Source organism: Lepidochelys kempii, chromosome 10 (assembly GCF_965140265.1).
Source record: "Lepidochelys kempii isolate rLepKem1 chromosome 10, rLepKem1.hap2, whole genome shotgun sequence".
Taxonomy (NCBI): Eukaryota; Metazoa; Chordata; order Testudines; family Cheloniidae; genus Lepidochelys; species Lepidochelys kempii.
In genome coordinates, this window is record NC_133265.1 from 56650358 (window position 1) to 56664959 (window position 14602).

General features: G+C 42.5%; 1 protein-coding gene across 1 annotated transcript in view; it reads left to right on the plus strand.

Moving 5' to 3' along the window:
- Window positions 1–3592: 3592 nt before the first annotated feature.
- Window positions 3593–14602, plus strand: part of THSD4 (thrombospondin type 1 domain containing 4) — a 622386-nt gene continuing 611376 nt past the window's right edge. The window contains exon 1 of the mRNA XM_073303716.1: window positions 3593–3861. The gene's annotated coding sequence lies outside the window, so the exon portion shown is untranslated. The remainder of the gene's footprint in view (window positions 3862–14602) is intronic.

Below are 14602 nucleotides of genomic sequence, written 5' to 3' on the forward strand. Positions count from 1 at the left end.
TTTATTGGACCATGATGACAAAGTCACATATTTTGTTGAAAATAAATTCTGTGTGTCAGCTAATCTGAAGAACAGATACATAGCTATGGAAACATTATTCCTCTTCCATTCACCAGCTCAGCAACAAATTTCCTCTTTGGCTGATGAAAAAGTGATGGCGCTTTACCTGCCAATACTTAATCAGGCAAACTAGGGGTTCTGTTCACCTCCAGGCTCCTGCTTTAGCACTGGGGGAAGAACTCTCTCTCAAAGGGGAAAGGGAGATGAATGGTGCAGAGGGAAAGATGAGTTGTGACCAGAAATGAGTGCAGAAGAAGGGAAGGGGAGGGAAAGAGATGAGAAGAAAAGTAAAATGGTGAGATGGGTGAATGCTCTGTCCTCTGCTCTTTCTGATATTCAGATAATCAATGTTATGAGTCTCAGTTATTTGTGACTGTAATTGTGAATGTTGGACTTCAAAACACTGAGCCTTCTTCTGAATGCTCTTAACATCTGTTTCAATAGGCATTTTGTTCATCCCACATGCCTCTCTGCATAGAAAGGCTTGTTGGTTGGACTTCTTTGTTTTGGGCAACTCAAGCAGTATTGTCCTTCAGCTTGAGTTTTGACAAGATTAGGTGGCCCAGCTTCACATCAGCATTCAATTATAGACTAAATCATTTGTTCTCAACCTCAGGTGTGAGAGACTGCTGCAATCAGACTGTGCCGGGATGGCAAATGCTCCGCAGTGAAGTACTCCACTCTTTAGGAAAACACTAACAATCCATTCTGACTGCATAAGGACCCAGGAAACAGTCATGGTTCTTGTCAAAGAGCAGAACCTGGGTGCTGAGTAGAGAACAGAGTTCACTGAAGCCCTTTGAATGGCATAAATGAGGTAATTGGCATTCTTTACCCAGGACAGAGCCACAGTGGATAAACTAGGGGTAATGCAGATCAGAAAAGAGGCTCCCTATATTGGCCTATCTATGTGGGGAAGCTTTGAGAATGTTTGCTCGCACTATACCTGGCTCAAGGTACTGTGTTTAGTCACTTGAATGCTGCTGTGGGTCGGGTCAAGAACAGATCAAGCTAGCATTCTGCTAGGTATCTGGCACAGCTTTACCAATCTACTGTTGGGCTGGCTTCAATCTTCCTTTCTATTCCCCCCCCCGCCCTTTCCCTGAGCTCACACTTCTAATCACCTTGAACTGTGTGCTGGCTTAGTAATGTGCATACTAAAAGTATTCACTCTAGATACCACCAACCATGCTTTATTTATCACCTATGAAGATTCAAAGGTCTCCAGGAGGGAAAGGAAGCCGTATGACTCCCCTGACTGTACAGCCTAGCTCTGTGCTTCTAAGCACTAAACATTGATCAGATTTCCCCCTAAAGTTGTCTATGGGAAGTAGGAAGCAATGGAACAGGGAGTAAAAAAAAAAAACTTAAAAGTTTCTGCATTGTTCTTCAAATTTCTCCTTAAAACTCACCTCTCGCACCGTGGTGCCAACAAAACACTCAAAAGTGCTTAGGTAGCCTGGACTGTGCTGTGATAGCTGCTTATTATCCCTATCATAAATCTCTCTCGTTACTTTGTGCTCCTTCTCTTTGTATCTGCTTGTGTCATTTTTGCACTGCTTTTGGGGTTGGGACAGTCCTTTCTTCGTGTGGTGTGTGTGTTTACACAGCACAGTGGGCAACTTATCGGCCCTGTTGGGACAGTGCTACTATAATACAAATGCTACACCATCCACCCCAAAATTTTTGTAAAATTTTTGTTTTACTTTGGTCTAAGTGCAAGGAACAAAATGGATCCACCTAGCACCAGAATAATAGTGATTAACTTCCTATGTTGCAATGAGTCTTTCCCTGTGGATATCTTGTTATGAAACTGAGATCTCATTATGGGACATTTCATCATAAAGAAAGATTCTTCGTAGTAGTACCTGGAGGGACTGTAGCTAGATTATAATTTAGGTTCCAGTATATTTAATATGGTGTGGAGAGGCAGGCAAATACTTAAAATCCATTGTACGTGGACTTGAAGTTCAAACCAATCTCTTCCTGCATTTGTACTCATTTTGTGTTCCACTTTCCACAGACGTCAGAGCATCACACTTTTACTAGCATGAATGTTGACAGCATCAAATTTCAGAGTCCCCTGTGTAAATATTGGCAGAAATAAAAAGTTAACCTTTCTTTAGTGAGTATTCATGGTAGAAGTACTTCCACACTCATCCATCCAGGAAACAAACCATAGGCTGTGGTTTACCAGATCAATCCTAAAACCAGGTAACACAACTCTTATTATAAATATTTATTAGTGCAAACTTGCAGTGACATTTAATGACCAATCTATAAATCAAGAAAAACTTAAAAGGTTCTAATAATGAATAAATCAAAGAAATCTATGACTGTTTATGATCAGAAAAAGGGGCTAAAATACTTGAATAAGTTATTTGTCGGAAATAATTCACTCAATTCTAATAGGGACTTTTTTCTCAAAGTGTCTCAGGACAGAAAATGGTCTGTAAATGAGATAGCCACACACAAAAAACCCTTTGGCACTTTGTAAGACTGTAGCAGGGAACATAATTGCCATTTATAAACTTAAATGATGACTATATTTCAAGGAGACAAGTATTCCAGCACTCCCTCCCGTGGAAGAGAGCTGCTGAGGGCATTACTGTCTTGGCACACAGCACCTATTCTCCTTGCAATAAATTAATTGTGTAAGAGCATACATGGAAGTTACTCTGCCTCCTCTAGCCTTTTGAAGTGCTAGAGGACTCTAGCCTGATCACTGTTCTCTGTAATCTCTCAGCGTTGGTTGGCAGGTGTTGGGTGTGGTGTTATCAATCCTTTTCACTTTAAAAGTAGGATTGGTGCTAGTTACCTGGGTGTGTCTACACAGTTGACATTAAAGTGCTGGGAGCCCAGCTACCAGAGCTGTAGTACTGTCTACACTGCCACTTTGCTGTGCTGAAACTTGCATTGCTCAGGGGGGTGAATAAAGAATTTTTAACTAGGCCTGTGTTTGTGAATGGAATCTTTTATTGTAATCCTGGCTGAGCATTCCCCTTGCTAAGCCAGGGGAGAACAGAGGAATTGCCATACAGGGTCAGATCTCTGGTCCATCTAGCCTAGTATTTCCTCTGTGAGGGGCTGGCCCAGGCATGCGGCTCTCAGGAGTCTCAGCAAGTCCCTTACTACTCAGACTATTGTCGTTTTCGCTCTTTGCTCCCACTTCTGTACATAGCAAAGCTACTAGGAGCCTGGGATTCACCCTTCCACGGCCCCTTGCTAGCAGAGCTAAAAACCTAGCAGTGTTTTAAATCACCCCGGCCCAGGAGGGTGGCACTACCCGTGCAAGGCGAGGGTCAGGTCCACTGCATCAACGCGTAGGGGGGAGAGGGAGATGACAACGAGGCGCGCCTGGCTCTGACTCGCAGTTTCTTCAATGTCCAGGGTTGTTAGCTAAGCAGTGTCGGCCTGTGTCGAGGTGCGGAGGGAAGCGCTGTGAGCCGAGCGGGAGATGCGGTTCTGCAGCAGAGCCGCCAGGTGGCAGCAGGGACAGCAGCTCGTCCGCCGCTGCTGTTGACGGCGTGTTTCTCTGCCCGTTCAGGCAGGAGGGAAAAGGGAGCGCGGAGGGGCGCCCGCGAGTGGGGCGCTTTCCCCGCAGCCTGGGAACCTGCCTCGGATCCCGCAGGGGTTTGCAGCAGCCGCTGCCGGGCTGTGCGCCGGGCATTCCTTCGGGGCTCCCCGCTGCTCTCCATGGGCTGAGGCTGCCTGGGCATCAGGCTTTGCATCAGCAGCACAGAGGGATCCTCACCGTGGGGGGACTGGACGTGAGCTGCCGCTGCCGCTGACACTGACAAGGTAAACGCTCCGCTTGCTCCAGCAGGTCTCCAGCCCTGCCCCGCTCCCCAGCCGGCCTGCAGGCATCCCCCTACTCCAGCGGGGGAATCGGGAAGGAGAGAGGCAGCTCACTTGGATCGGAGAGTGACCTGGTGCTTTTGGACTGAGAGGGGCTTTAGAGGGTGCTTTAGCCGGGGTGTCATTTCCCTCTGGGGAAGATGCGGAACGTGTCTCTCTGGGGGTGGTTTGAAGGGCTGCGGAGAGCCGCACGTGCTGAGGCTGGAGTTTGCCACGGTGGGACACGTTGTATAGTCACAGTTCCGAGGGGGAATTGGCCAGCTGGGTCCCACAGGGCGTAAGTGACTATTCAGCACCCCTGTCTCCCAACCTGCATCTGCACCTCAGGCCCCCTTGAGGCCCCCCCAGTGGATGGTACAGAGTCCTGGGCTGCTAATTGACAGGTTTCAGAGTAGCAGCCGTGTTCGTCTGTATCCGCAAAAAGAACACGAGTACTTGTGGCACCTTAGAGACTAACCAATTTATTAGAGCATAATAAATGTATTTGCTTTAGTAAATTTGTTAGTCTCTAAGGTGCCACAAGTACTCCTGGGCTGCTAATGTGATCCTGCGCTATAGGTTAGTTAATCTCAGATCATGAGGACTGTAGCTTTGAAGGCATTCTCTCCTGGCACATTTCTGATCTCATCTGGGGGATTTCTGGCCCTTCTTTTATTGTTACTTGATTCTTTTCCCATAAGGAACCATTTCAGAGCTGCTTTTTCCTTCCACTGACTAACAGGGGGTGGTTGTAATCATAGCGTATGTAAGGAAGAGGGAGCCTCTTCTTGTTTTGGAACTTGTCCCATCCAGATAACCCAAGAGCTCATTCCAGAGGGTTTGTACAAGAGCTTAAGGGAAAAAAGTTAGTTATTTTTATGGAGGATGAAGACCCTAATCTCTTCAGTTTGGTAATAGACATGTTGGGCCATATCCAGGGGTCCAGTTTGATGCAGTGTGCAAATTGGGAAGGGTGGGTGGGTGTCTTGCAGCTCCCTATTGCACTCCCCTGATGCTGCGCTGTGCCAGGCTGGTCCCTGGAAATTGTGCTAGAACACCCTATGGGTTGCTCCAATTTACATGGAGCTGTAGTGGCTCCTTGAGGCTGAAAATTCAGTGCAGGATTGGGGTAGTGTAGAAACATCTCAAAATATCACTTTTCCTATAATTGACATGTATAAATTAAAATAATGAATATACTTGTGGGAGACAAGTATTTAGCAGGAAGGAGGAGAGGTGTAAGAGTCCATCTCTAAATCACCATCTCTAAATCATCTCTAAATCACACTCCCTGGGTGATCTTCCCTAGGCTGGTAAACTCCCCTTAGGACCAGATTATGCCAGCAACATGGAGCAAACTGGCTGCATTGTAGAATCTGGCTCACTGTTACCACTGGGATTAGTGTTTCACAAATGGTATTGCCGTACTCCTTTTCTCCAGGACACTTTTTTATAAAAAGCCCTTGAATAAATAAATGTCCTTTGCTAAAAATGTAAGTTTTTCCTTTACTCTAAAGAAATTTCAAGTCTGACATGGCAGAATTAAGTAGTCACTGTGGTGATATGAATTCCCAACAGCAATAGTAGAAATCATCATTGTTTTCTATGCATCCCTCTACTGATAAGACTTTGTTCTTTGGACTGAAGAATAGTATCACTAATTTTGCTAGTGTCTCAAGCATAGCACAATTACACAATTCTGTGGATGAGAGAAGTCAGTGCTTATTATCTTCTGACATCTCACCAGTCTTGTATGCACCCTGCTCTTGTCCCTGCCTTGTGTTCTGTGATAAGGGAATGCACTGGAAGAGACCAGTGCCTTGCCGAGTTTACTGCTGACCATGGTACCATCAGTGCACTCTGACTCACCTAACTGGTCCATCAGTCCTACGGTAAATGTTTCTGCCAACCTGGACTTCTCCCTGGCACAAGGTCTGGTGATGGATATGATTACAGGTCATTTAGACATCATCAAGGATTCAAAATTAAAGAAAATGGTGACATTCTCCAGACTTTTGTAATGCTCAACTCTTTTGGGGGGGAGGGGCTTGTGAAAATTTCAGAATATTCTGTTGTAACAACAGAGTTGATATCCTGATTCTCTAACTATGCTCTGAGAGCGAGTGTCTTCAGTGAAAAAACAGATATCCTTCAAATAACAAGTGTCCGAAGGCTAGAAAGACTAGACAAGCTGCTCTGGCTTTTGAGGTATCTTATAGGTGCCTTAAACATAAGTATGGTCAGAATACCCAGCACACTTACCTGAGAACCTAATGCCTTAATCTGGCCCCTGATTCTTGCTAGTTAGCTTTTAGGAATAGATCAAATCCTGCTCTTATTTACACTGACTTAAATCTGGAGTAGTTCCATTGGAATCAAAACGCTAAATAGTGTTTGCACTAGCTATGTATTATACAGTTTTTCTCTCTTTTCCTGCTTCATACAACAGGTTTGCTCACAACAGTTGATTTAGTTGCAGAAAATTAATTAGGGTTACTGGTGTGCAGTGATGTGTTTTATGATGAGAGTATAAAACATTTGCTTTTGAGAACATGGATAACTGTCTTTTTTAAACCTTCTCTCAATTAAAACCAAAAGCTGCAATAAAAAAAGAGATTCGAACCCTTTGGAAGACTTGGCAGGGGCGCAAGAGAGTAACTCTGGAGATGTTGAAAATAACAGTTTATCTGCGGTCATCATTTTGGGCCCAATCCTCCACTTCGTTACACTGCTTTTTTGCTATTGTAGGCCCTTTGATCCCAGTGGAGCTGTGCGAGTGTAAAACTGTGGCAATGGTGTTTGGGATTAGGCTCTGCATTTAAATGAAAATTCCACCAAATGTCCCCTGCATTAAGGGCCTGATGCAAAGTCCACTGAACTCAAGACTCCCCAGGGTTTTGGATCAGGCCCTAAGAGAACATTAAGTTTGGGTAGGTAAGTGCTTAAAAGTCAAGTGTGCATGCACAACTTTAACAATGGCCTCTGCACTATCATCATAGGCTTTAATTATGTAAACCCATCAATTTTGGCAAATAGAGAAGATGCTGTTCTCACAGGAAGATAATTATCATGTTGGCTGAGACCAGTGTTCCATCTAATCAGTATCTTGTCTCTGTCAGTATTTTTTCTGTCACATTAGGTGTATATGTAACATTTTGTAAATTTTCATTCTTTTGTACTTCACTCCTGTAGTCCTCGTAAAGTTCCATTATATCTTAACAAGCTTGAGCACTTACCTGTGAGAGCGCAAGGCTTTTCATATGTTATGTGTCTGAACAATTTTCTTTTCAAATGGCAGCACAGCCTGCCATAAGTGCAAGTGAGTGGATGAGTCAGTTAACTATGAGGTTAATTTGGCTGTGAATTTAGTGGCCTATATATGCCAGCTGATTACTCTAGGCTATATAGTTAGCCTGTTGGATGTTGTGTACAAGTGGTTTATTGTGTACTTCTCATCTGAATGACTTCTCTGGACTGTTTCTCTGGCAGTCGGGATAGTACATGATGCTAGAAAATGACACTTGCTATCTGGTCACCCTAGTAAGTGTGTTGGGAAGGGGGAGCAGGATATAGGTGACTATATAAGATAAAGCCTCAAGTATTGGGACTGTCCCTATAAAATCAGGGCATCTGCTCATCCTGTATGTATCTGTCATGAGGTTGTAGAACAATTGTATGGTATTATTTTGAGAAATATTATGTAATTAAGGCCCATTGGCTATATCCTCAATTGGTGTAAATCTGGGTGGCTCAGTTTGCTCATTTACACCAATGTGTGGGTGGTGGTGTTTTTTAATACTGCTTAAGGCTCTGGCCCTGTATCCTACTGCATACTGCTTTGTGCAACCTTTGCTTTGGCATTTCCTGGGTTTTTTGTTTTTTTGTTGCATCCTTACCCAAGTAATCTGATCATTCCCTTAACCTAGTTGTCTAATAGAACTTCCTTGGTTTGTTTTTTCTCAAAAAAGAGAGGAGATTAAAACAAAGGTAAACAGGAACTTCAGTCTCTAGGACTCCAAAGCTCATCTGGCTTGCGATACCTGGCAATAGCAAGTATTAATTCCACAAGCTGGAAATACTTGCCTACACAGCACTGGAATAACCTGTCCCACCCTACATTCCAATCCAAGGCCCATTGAAGGGAATAGAAAGAACTACATTAATTTCAATCATCTTTGCACCAGGGCTGATCCTTACTGCAGGGCATGAGTTAGTCTCTTGCTTACCTTACAATCACACACCAGCCTTCTTAAACCCCTTCACACCTTGCAAGGGCCACAGAGATTGAGCCTCTAAGGGGGACAGCTTATAAAATGCACCTGCAGTCCTATGGAGTCTTGCCTCAGCTTCTGCATGCTCTCACTATGCTCTTCACTGCACAGCTAAATCAGCCACAGGTGCATGTGCATTGTAACCTTTCTGGAGCTCCTCGTGACAAGTATGATGTATGTGCACAGTGTGGTTTTGCTGATTCCTCCCTCTGTTCAATCTAAATCAGTTTCCTCTAACCCTAAAAAGTGTTTTTCATCAATAAAGGCTATTTCCATGGCAAAGGGCAACATTCAGGAGAGGAACCTTTAAATGGTGGATGGGGGAGTTTCAAACACTTCTAAATGGGGAGAATGTACTTTTTCACACTCCTGCGGCTTCAGAGTGGCTGACCTGTTATCCCACTTTGCAAAGATCTTCATTTTGGAGGTGGGAAGGAGTATGGGAAGGCAAAAGTTGCAGGAAGTTTTGAATCCCAGAGAAAGGACTGGTCTTGGACTGTAAATGTTGCTGCAACCATAACCATAGCTGCTTCTGCTGTAATAACTTGTACGTCTTATATTCAAGAATCTTCCTCTGTGAATTATGATTATTGCCTAAATGAAAGGTACTTGATAAATTTGATGTAACAGGATACAACCCTTACTACTATATTCTGATGTTAATTCACTTTTCCTTTACTGAGACAGTCTCTCTGTCCATGCTTTGGGTGTTTTAATGTTAGGGTCCCCACTTTTGGTGACTGTCAGGATCTTAATGCTGCTGCAAGCCCCTGATTACCCCCTATATTGCTGGGGCAAACTGCAGCCTCTGTGGCAGTGCAAAAGGGATTACTTTTGCATTAGATACGAACCTGCAGCTCTGAGAAAAGAGGTCATGGGAATATCTCTGCAGCTGCCCTAGAAATTGCAGTTTGGAGTAGAAGCAACCCGAGGCAATCTGTAGCACACCGCACTTGCTTCTGGAAGTCCAGCATGCTTCTCTTGGAGGTAGCATCCGGGCTTTTGTCACTGAGGAGGGGTGTCTCATTAGGCCATGCAAGGAAAGGATTGGTAGGAGGGAATCTCTATCCTGATCTTCTTGCCCAAATTTCTCCTCTCCCCAAGCCAGAGTCCTGGTTCCTGGGAGGCCAGCCAGCTCTCTGACAGACTGAACTTTGGGGGTGGAAGGGAAACCTACTTTCTTAGATAGGAAATAAGTGTAGGCCCTAGTTTATGTTTTATGATTTTTGTTTTGTAGTGTAACCATCTGTTTCTATTAGTTGCTCTTGTTTCTAGTGGAACCTCTATTCTTAAATAAACTTTCTTATATTTTGTTATGAGTACGCGTTAAGTGCTGTGTGTTCTACAGGGGCACTGATTTAAGGTTAAACTGGAGTACATGTCTCCTTTGTGAGCAGAGGATCTGGGATTTCTGTGCTGAGCTGGAGATCACAGGGGAATGTTATGATTCAAGGGGATTGAGGTGCACCTCTTGTTAACCTGCAAGGCAAAGACAGGACTGGCATAGCCTGGATGACAGTGCTTGAGTAGCTGAAAGGCTGGCTGTGTTAGGGAGCTGACACCCAGCTATCAAAGGCAGTACTCCCTCTAGCTAGAGACAAAGGGCAACAAGGTAACGTGCAGTCCTGGGTCCCCTGAGAACCATCACAGTTCCTCTTCCAATTTTGAATGACATTGGCAATCCAGTGGTTTATGCACTTGCTGTTGCACTCCCTCTGCCCAGCATTGGGCTCCAAAGCTGTCAGGCAGAAAAGAGGATTTTGTTTTGGGGCCCTGTGAATTTAGAGCTGGAAAGGTGCCCACTTCTACATTGGCTTCTACAGCTGCAGAATTGTGGCATTCTTGGAGCTTTGGTCAGTATTTATAATCTTGGCAGTGATTGCCATTAAACCATCAACACTTGCCAACCTCTACCACATAGTGGCAGCTGGAGATGCCAAGTAGTGGTAACTGCTGACACGTGTTTGACTTCTTAATGGCAAGCATTGTACTTGAAATGGTGCAGTGCAAACTGGGTTTAAATGATCATTGTAAATAAAAAGGCAATATTGGCTAGATGCTCAGATTGGCTGTCAGGAGCTGGGCTTCTACCTTTCAACACTGTCACTGATTTGCTCTGTGACCTTGATCAAGTCATCTAGCCTCTTTCTCTGTTCCCCTATATATATATATATATATAGGATATTAATATTCCAAATATTAATTAATACTCCAGAGGGATATTAATATTTACCCACTAGTGCTTTAATGTATTCACATGAGAAGTATATTAGGCATCAAAACTATAATACAAATTCTTTTAATGTATAAAGAAATCACGTGATACAGTGTGTGTCCTTTGGATTTATTAATGTCTTTTTCTAAAATTGCAGCTTTAGCACTTCCTTTTTGGCTATTTGACATGTTCCTGGTGGTTCTGTGTTGCTACCTTTTGGCATCCCATTCCCGTATTTATTTTGGATATTCTGTTAACAGGAAGATTCCATACTCATTATGTGGCAAGCCAGGTTTAAAAAAATTACTTCTGTAAATTCTTAGTGGCTCCCACAGATACTGAGAAAACAATCTATTTTCTGTAAGGGCCTGATCCAAAGCCCATTGAAGTCAATGGAAAAGCTCCCATTGACTTGAATGGCTTTTGGATCAAGCCCTAAATGCATGATGTAGGAAAGGAAACAGGAACAGTGAAAAGGAACAGTACTTGATTTGTGGCATTCATTTTTGTTTTTTACAGATTTGTTTTTAACTTAAAAATCCCCAGGTTTTACAAAAGTCATTGTTCGGTCTTTACCAATTTTCACGCAAATTTGAACCACTCATATATGAAAATATATATGACCACTCATATATGAAAATACTCATATGAGAAAAGTCAGTACATTAGGTAGATGTATTTATGTTGTTAATAAATTAGTGTAAATATAAATGCAAGGCTGTCTGTTAAAGTAAGGCAACATAGTGGAAGATACACATGTGTGTGCATATGTGTACGTTCTGTTAATGTGCACTCCACAGCATTAAATTGCTTTTACTTTCAATACTTCTGCTTTTCTCTATTTGTTGCTTTTTTCTGTCTTCCTGTCCCCCAATATTAACCCCCTAAAACTGAAGTTATTTTTTTGCTGATTTTCTACATTTAAATTTTTTTTTTTGTTATAAACACTTATAAATTCATGGGAAACTTCTTAAACAAAATAGAAACTGAAAATGAAGGGTTTTCTACATGGTGTATCAGACCTTCAAACACAGTCCTCTACAGATTGTCAACCTGTGGGAGTCCTTACCCAGGCATGAAAGGCAGTAATTACACTTGTGTCCTCTTTCTGCTAGTGCATGGGGCACTTCTGTTTTGCTGGAAGAGTAACTGTCTGAGCCAGATTAAAAGCACACTTTGTGATCGCGTGATACAAACTGGTGGAATGATTTGATAGAACAAAGAGATGCATACAGAAGGTCATCTCCTCCTCCAGCATTAGGGCTGGATTCTCCGGTGGCATAAATCTCTGGAGCTCCCTCTAGTATTTACAGCATGAAAACAATTAAAAAAAAAAGTTAATATGATCAGAAAGTAAATGGACAAACTCCCCACCTTGGAGATGAACCCTGTCTAAAGAGACTTGGGTTTGGAGTTTTCCTGACTCAAAGGTATTCAACCCTCTTGTTACCCCAGCACAAGGGACTATCTGTGCAATGGGAGAGGTGTTAATCCCTTGTTTGCCACAACTGTGTAATGCCCCTGCATCTTATGTGCTAGTCTTAAGGAGCAAACTAATGTTTGTTCTATTTACACTTATTTATAGAGAGAAATGTATGTGTGCTAGTGAGACAGAAAGCAAGTCTCTATGTGATTTGTTTGGAGAAACGGCCAAGTCTTAAACCTCTCGAAATAAAGGTTTCTAGTGAGATGACAGATGTCGCCATGTAGGCACTTCTGGGGCCCTGCTCTGCTATTCCGTCACTACCAATTTATTATTGTGCAGTACTGCCAACACAATGCATAAAAAGTCATGTTAGGCCCCTAAAATATTGAGATTGGCTTATAAATCATGAGATTTTAAACAATACATTTTGCTTTATAGTTTCTGTGAGCTCTTAGGGTTCTTGTTGATCAAACTTTTCTCTGAAGCTAAGAGGATTAGAAACTTACTGTTGTAATGAAAGCTGGGCTGGTCATGTCATGTCATCCAGGGCTCCAGGAGATGGCTCTTCCAGAAAATCTCTAAATATTGTGAGACTTGTGATAAACTCTCGAGAGTTGGCAATGCTGGGAGAAATTCATCCCTGTACAGAGAGCCAGCCCAAAGCTTATTACCATTTTATCCTTCATTTCATGTTCTGAAGGAATATAGCAGTGAGATGCCAGAGGCTTAACTGGGGAACAAGCTTTACGCTTGTCCTCTTCATAGAGGTGAATTTTGCCCTGCAATAAGAGTAGAAAGGAATTGCTGCCTTCTGAGATCCGCCTCCTCCCCCCGCTCCCTTTTTAATAAAGATGTTAATCGTGTGTAACTCCATATAATCCATGGGTCTGTAACTGGACAGTATAATACTATTTTGTAAGGTGCTGGGTTTTCTACTGCCTCTTTGTTTAGTTCACTTTCTGATTTTGTTCAGTTCTTCACATGATTCCTGGACTTCTAAAAACACTGCTGTTAATAAGACATGGCTGCTCTTAAATTTGATGGTACGTATAATACTGAATGATTAAACTTCTGTGCTTGCTGACCTCTCCCTTACTGGAACCCCCATTTGGGGATCACTTTAACAGCAGAGGACAAAGAACAAAGCTCAGCAGGGAAATCTGAGTGAATGGTACCTTGATGAAGAGAAAAGAGCTTTAGGGAGATACAAGTGGCATGGTAGCTCACTATCCTCCAGTGTGCCACTGACCTAGATGCATGTATTCCTGGCTCCCACTGCCAGAGGTTTGGGAAGTGAAGGGGTCAATGTAGTCATTTTAAAATGCTTTTCTTAGTGATGACTACTGGTTGATGAACACTCATGCACTCCCTTCAGCATGCCAGCTGACATCACCTCTCACTCTGCTGTATCCATTCAGATGCAGGGCTATGGTAGTGTTCTCTCTTACAGGAAAACTTCAGCTAGGTACCCTAATATCTTGGCACCGAATCCTACTATTCTTATTCAGGCAACACTCTCATTGACTGCATTTGGACTAGTGTGAGCTCCAGATCACTCACAAGCATAAGGATTTCAGGATTGGATCTACAATAGCTAAATAGTTAACTAAGACTCTATTAAAATGTATAGCATAGTGTGAGGTCAGCAATTCTGTGGTGTCATTTAAAAAATTATCTTCTAAAATTGTCTTAAAAATCCTTTAAAATCCATATGAGCACCTGTTACAGTATCTCGCATAGTGACTGTTGTCTCTCCCATCAATGGCTGATGTTCAATTTATGCTAAATTATTACCTGAGCAGTCCCCTGGAGGTTGGATATTCACAGAGTAAGGTGCAATTTAGCATGAATAGGAGTATTGCAATCTAGCCCTTTGTGAATTGAAGCTTGCTAAGGACCAGATTTTACTTGTGCTGAGAAGTAGCTACCTTGTTGAGCAGTCCCATTAATTATCTTAGTGGCAGAATCTGGCTCTAAATATGTAATTAATTTTTTTTTACTAAAACCAGTGAGAATTTACTTGAAGATAACTCTGAAACTTTCTGATTTCCAGTTCTTTCTCATGGCAACGCCTATTGTGTTACTTCTATTTTTTTGAAGTTGCCAAGGTGGTGGTCATATACGTCATTTGTATTTTTATTTAGGCATTGTTTTGTCTATAAGATATACAGTTTGATTTTTTTTTTCTTAACATCTTTAATCTGCCTAAGAGAAACCAGGTGTCCAGTCCCACTCCAAGTAATTATAGTAAAATGACACTCCATAAGCTGCCCAAAAGTCAGGATATCCTAAGGATGGACTCAATTATTGAATCTGGCAGCAGTGAAAACTGTATCTAATACATCTCTAATGCCATGGAATAATGCACTGGATAAATGAATGTGGAACAGTGGGTAAACCTGCTTGCTGTGACCCCATTGGGTCTGTACGTGGAATTTAAACATTCAACTAGAGCACTAAGGGGATTATGACTTAAAAGAAAAAAGGAAATTAACTATTAACTCATAGGTCGCTAGTACTGTTCAGGTTTGGCAGCCAAAGAAATACTGTGCATTTTTTCTAGACCTGGTAGCTGGGGGCGTTCAGGATGAATGTCAGTATTGATCTTGTAGTGATACCTGACCATTAAAATGCAATTTCCTTTACTCCTTAACTTTACTGTTATTGCTTTTAATTGTTAATCCATGTTATTCAGCAAAAGTTAGATTTTTATTATACTCTGCTAGCCTACAGGTTAGGGGTCCAATCCAGTGAGGTGCTGAGCACTCTCGTTGGGGTCAGGGGGTTGGGAGC